Here is a 6,000-nt window from a genome sequence, read left to right as displayed (position 1 = left end):
TTACTTGAAAGGTGAGTTGTGATAATCCTTTTGGGAGATAAAATACAGTATTTACCAAAATTTAAAACATACATACCTTTTGACCCTGCATTCCACTTTGGGGAATCTATCTTATAATTTCTGAATAGGTACAAGAATGTTTATGGCAGTATTGTTTGCCGTTGCAAAAAAAGAGAAAAAAAGACTGCAACAATCCAATGCCCATCAGCAGAGGAACAGTAGAATCCATCCTGTACGTGAACAACACAGAATTAGGCATAGATACTAAAAGGGAGGGCTTCCCAGGTGACGCTGCCAGTGCAGGAGACATAAGGGACGTGGGTTTGATCCCTGGGTTGGGAAGATCCCCTGGAGGAGGGCATGGAAACTCACTCCAGTATTCTTGCCTGGAGAATCCCATGGACAGAGGAGCCTGGCAGGCTACCGTTCTCAGGGTTGCGGAGTCCGACACGACTGAAGCGACTTAGCGTGTACACACACATGCAGTTTACCCAAATTTTATGAAAAGAAAACAAAAAAAGCAAGTACAAGGTCAAAGGGTTCCTCTGAGGGTAAGTGGGGACAAGCCATGAGCGGCCATGTCTTCCATTTGAATTGAGATTTGCCTGAATGCAGAAAGAAGACACTAACATTTTAAGAAAGATGAATGACCAAAGAGCCCGGCTGTATTCTCTCTCACTCGCGTGCCTTTGTTTCAGCCAAGTACTTACGCTGAATATGACGACGGGAGAAAATTCAAAGACAGAGCAACCCAGAGCTTCCTTTCCTCCCAGTCTGCCCTGACTCATCAGTAAGCTGTTGCTGGAACGTGCGTGTCTTGAGAAGTGAAATAAAAACAGTGGAGTGTGTTTTGCGCAGTGCTTCCACTGCTGTGGCAAGCACAAAACACAAACCTGCGGACAAGTTATAAAATGCAAATTGTGTAACTTGGTAACTCTGGGGGTGAGTTAGACTCTCGTAGATTTCCGCATTTAAACACTGACATTGCACAATATCAAAGGGGAATGGTAAATTTCATACTACTAATTTAAATTTTTATTTTTTCTCTCCTTGGAATTATGTTAAATATGAAATGAAAAACACTGTAAGTTGAGACAGATAGATATTAATAGAAAGAGTGATCACAGAAGACAGGGAAAAGCTATTACATGCTATTACCTTCAACACCACTTTTCTTCCTGTCTTGCGTACAAGGGGGCCCTGAGTTTTCATTTTGCACTGGGCCCCGCAGATTAGCCCAGAGGAAAAAAACCTAGGATCTCTGCTTCCGCGTGAGGCCCACGAGATAAAAGAACAGGGAAAAACCCGGCTGAGACAGCAGCATGGTTTATTTAGCTTTAAAACAAAACGATGTTAGCAGCAACATGTACCTGGATGTGTTAAAAGATGATGCTCAACTTTTTCTTGGTTTTAAACTCGCCTTTGTACCTTCTATTCAGAGTCTTAAAGATGTGTCTTAAATATCGTAAGAGAAACACTAGCTCTGTGCAGTCAGTTCAGGCACTATCTAATGAAGCAGCAGGTGAACATTTCCTTTTGCTGCTCACTGGAATCCCCGGCTCCAAGGATTTAACAGCAGTGAGTCCCTGGCTCTGTGGAATACAACTGAAGAGGCAGCCAGTCCTTTTTTCTGGGGTTCAGAGAGGGGAGATGAACCATCCACGGTGACCCAGCTTGTAGATGGGAGGTTAGGTACTGGTACCTGGAGAATATTCATTGGAACGACTGATGCTGAAGCTCCATCATTTTGGCCACCTGATGCGAAGTGCCAACTCATTGGAAAAGGCTCTGATGCTGGGGAAGATTGAAGGCAGGAGAGGGGGGTTAGAGGACAAGATGGTTAGATAGCATCACAAAGTCAATGGACAGGAATCTGAGCAAATTCTGGGAGACAGTGGAGGAGAGAGGACCCTGGTGTTGCAGTCCATGGGGGGCAAATGGTCAGACACAACTTAGCGACTGGACAGCAGCAAAGCCCAGATGAATCTCTGTCCCGCCCTGAGTGTGCTCCCCTCCTGCTTTCAGCAGAAGCGTTAACAACACGACGAGCCAAGGCAGACGCTGGAGAGTATCACGAGGGTGTCTGGCCCAGATTCCGCTCCGTAATGACAGGGCTCTGCGGCTGCTTGGGAAATCCCAACCGGATATTAATTTCACCACCGTCAATGGCCTTCATAATATTTTTGTTTTAAAAAAAAAAGATGATTCAAAGTAAGGAGATCAAGTACATTATTAGTTCCTGTGATCTCAACTCTCAGATGAATTCATGCAATTTAGCGCCTTCTAATGCAGTCATATGGAAGTTGCAAGGCAGGCTGTGTCGGAAATAACAGATTTCTAAATGAGCTTGACTGATACAGACACAATATTGCGGGCGGGGACAGGATCTCCAGAGCTGAAACGATATCTGATCATCTCTGGATGGTCAGGACCCAGCAGGGAGCCTAGCTCATGGTGCTGGCCAGTTTGATTAGTCTGTGTGCACCAAGGTTTCTAGTCCTGAAGTCCTTAAAAGGGAAAGACTCCTCAGTTTCTCTAGTGTGTCAGTGGAACACAGATAAGCGTGCCCCTCCTTTGAGAAAACGTTTTCAAGCTTAGCACTTTAGCAGCTACGACGTGATGGAGTTGCATCAGGAAGAGCCCTCATCTTGTGAGGTATCTGACCAGTTCATAACAAACCACATTTTATGAGAACTGTCCTCTCCCCACGTGGGAGTCATCTCTTAGGACAGGACTCTTTCCTTTCTCCTGGCCACAGGCATGGTGAATAAGAGACTTGAACTGGATTTTTTTCTTTTCAAGGGACTCAGCATTGGAGTTCAGCAGTTCTAGTTGGTTAGTGTGCCTGGGATAAGGAACATGTCAAAGTTTGGGATCCATAATGTAGCCCTCTTCTGCCATGTGCTTCGGTAGATAGAGAAAGCCAATGTGATGGGGGAAGAAAGAGATGAGGGCTGGCTCCTGGCAGCCAAGTTTGCACCACGTGACCTTGCCTTTGACCACAGCTGACTGGACCCACGTGGCAGTGGATCCAAGTCTGGCCAGTTAGTCCTTCCCCCAGGAATTTCTCCATGGCTGGAACTATATATGCCCTCAGAGGGAATTGCAAGAGGCCTGACAGGGGTTTTGTAAGTGTGGACGGTGGACTGCAAGTTTCTGCAGGTGTCATCTCCCTGCAACCCTTCATCCCAGCCCTGGACTGAGGTGAGTGAATCACTACTAACCAGTCTGGATTGACACCCCAAATTTCTCAGCCAGAGTGGACCTGAGGCTCATTTACAGAAACTCCAGTAATTTACATGATAATTCTTATTTTAAAATCTGTTTTTCACTCTTGTTGTTGTAAGCCCCCTGCCCAAATTCTATTTATCTCTCACCTTCTCTCCCAGTGAAAAAAAAATGCCTTGAGAAAGCACCGCTGGCCCGACAAGCTGTCTTCCTCTATTTTCAGCCCAACGTACCAGATTAGATGATCATTTAGAAACTCACACTATGTGTGATGTGCAAAGATGCTCATCTCAGTGCTGACTCTAACAGCAAAGGAAAATACGAAGAACACAACCTAAAGGGCCAACATAGAAACCGAATAAAAATAAAAATACAACTATCCGTGCAGCAGGAAACTCTGCATCGAGTGAAGATGTTTGCTTATCTTATACTTAATGTTTATATAATGACTTGAAAAGTACTCACGACATTATGGAATCTTCATTGCTTTTCCAATTACAAAAGTAATCCCTTTTCATTACAAAAATAAAATGAAACACTCTAGAAATCCTCAAGGTAAAAGGTGAAGCTGCCACACAAACATACCTACCTCCAGCCCCAGTGGTAACAGGCAGGGTATTCATGACATATCGGTACATTTAAGAAGCAGGATAGTGACTTACCTGGTGGTCCCGTGGCTAAGGCTCCACGCTCCCAATGCAAGGGGCCTGGGTGCAATCCCTGATGAGGGAATTCGATCTCGGGTCACAGCTAAGAGCCTGCACGCCACTACTAAAAGAAGAAAAGGATGAAGAGTGACCATCTCATATGCGCCTCAGTGAGGACCTGCTGCAGCCAAACAAAGAAATTTCAAAAATAGAAGCAGCAGCAAGATTAAATTGTATATACTCACTAGTATCACTGTAACACTTGAAAAAAAAAGCTACAGGTTGGAATAAGGGAAAAAAGGCTATTTATACATCCATGTTCATAGCAGCATCATTTACAATAGCAAAATAAGGGAGTAACCTGTGTATCCATCAATGGATAAGGAAGACACGGTTCATACGTGCAGGGGAATATGAGTCAGCCTCAAAACGGAAGGAAATTCTGACATCATGGATGAACACCGAGGACATTATACTAAGTGAAATAAGACCAAAAAAGACAGATATAGTATGATTCCATTTATCTGAGGTACTTCCAGGAGTCAGAATCATCCAGAAAGCAGATTGGTGGTTGCCAGGGGCAGCAGAGGGGCGGGAATGAGGACTTACTGTTTGAAGAGTACAGAGTTTCAGCTCTGCAAGATGCAAAGAGCTACAGAGATGGATGGTGGTGATGGCTGGACCATTTGTCGTTGTTTTTTAGTTTCTAAGTTGTGCCCAACTCTTGTGACCCCATGGACTGTAGCCCGCCCAGGCTCCTCTGTCCATGGGATTTCCTAGACAAGAATACTGAACTGGGTTGCCATTTCCTTCTCCAGGAGATCTTCCTGACCCAGGGATCAAACCCACATCTCCTGCATTGCAAGCGGGTTCTTTACCGCTGAGCCGCCGAATGTATTCAAAATCACTGAATGGTACATTTAAAAACGGTTAGGATGGTGAATTTTGTGTTAGGTGTATTTTACCATGATTAAAATAAAACTGGGAGAAGAAAGGGCTAGGCAGAAATCGCATTTTAGTGCCCCTGTTTGGGTAATGGGACTGTGGGTCATTTTTTTTTTCCTTCTGCTTCTCATTTCCAAATAATCCATTTTGGAAAAATGAACAATAAAAATAAAAATGACCTAAGCCAGGCTGACCACCACCACAGCAAGCCATGATAACAAGAGCTAACTTTTTTGAGCCAACTTCTTGGTAAGGAAACTGAGGCTCAGAGGAGGGCAGCGGTCTAGGAAGCGCCCGAGATAGAGACCCAGCATGGACACCCATGGCAGGTTACCCTGTGATCTCTCCATTGAGGTCAGTTCACTTCAACAAACATGTTTTGTTTTGAGCTCCAAGGGTGCTCCGGGCTCTGTGTCCTGTGGCAAGGGAGGGGGAACAGGAGCATCCCAGGGACCATTCTGCCATACAGTCTGCCGTATAGTGCTGACGGAGTTTTCAAAGGAAGCTAGTGGTTGGGCCACACTTTACCATGGAATCTTCAGCTAAAAGCTTAAGTCAACCCAAACGCTGTCAGTTGTTTTGGTGCTCACGGCTGAGGGTTTCCAGTTGTCATTATTGGGAGCGGTGCTCCAGTGAACACTCTTGAACCCATATCTTAAGAGCACAGCTGTGCTTATTTCATCAGATTTCATCAAATGAAATTGCTAGGTCAGAGGGTAAATGTATTTCCTAGGCTTTTAGAACATCGCTTTCCGGAAAGTTGCAGAAGGCACCATCTCAGAGCATGAGAACACCAGGTCCTCCTGGGCCCTTGCAGCTACAATGACAGCTAACAGAACACTGGATAATTTGATTGCCCAAAACGGCCTTTTCCATCGGTTCATTCAACAAGTATTTATAAGTCACTGGCACTGTGCTGGGCAATGGAGATACTGTGGGGATGAGATAAGAGCATTCTCTGCATGGAGCCTCTGTCTAGCAGGGAAGAAGACGACCGAAGGGCTACTCATCACCTGAGGAACACTGGTGTCAGAGGTGTTGTGAAAATAAGAAAGGAGCAGCTTTGGGCACCACTGGAAACAGTGACAGTTAACTATTGGGTGGGTCAAAAAGTTTGTTCAGTTTTAAGTAAAACTGTAAGACATGTTAAATTTTCACCAAGGATGTGTCTTTTTCTTAA

This window comes from Capricornis sumatraensis, chromosome 17 (genome assembly GCF_032405125.1).
Source record: "Capricornis sumatraensis isolate serow.1 chromosome 17, serow.2, whole genome shotgun sequence".
Taxonomy (NCBI): domain Eukaryota; kingdom Metazoa; phylum Chordata; class Mammalia; order Artiodactyla; family Bovidae; genus Capricornis; species Capricornis sumatraensis.
The sequence above is the reverse complement of the archived record's forward strand: the minus strand, read 5'-3'. Positions refer to the sequence as shown.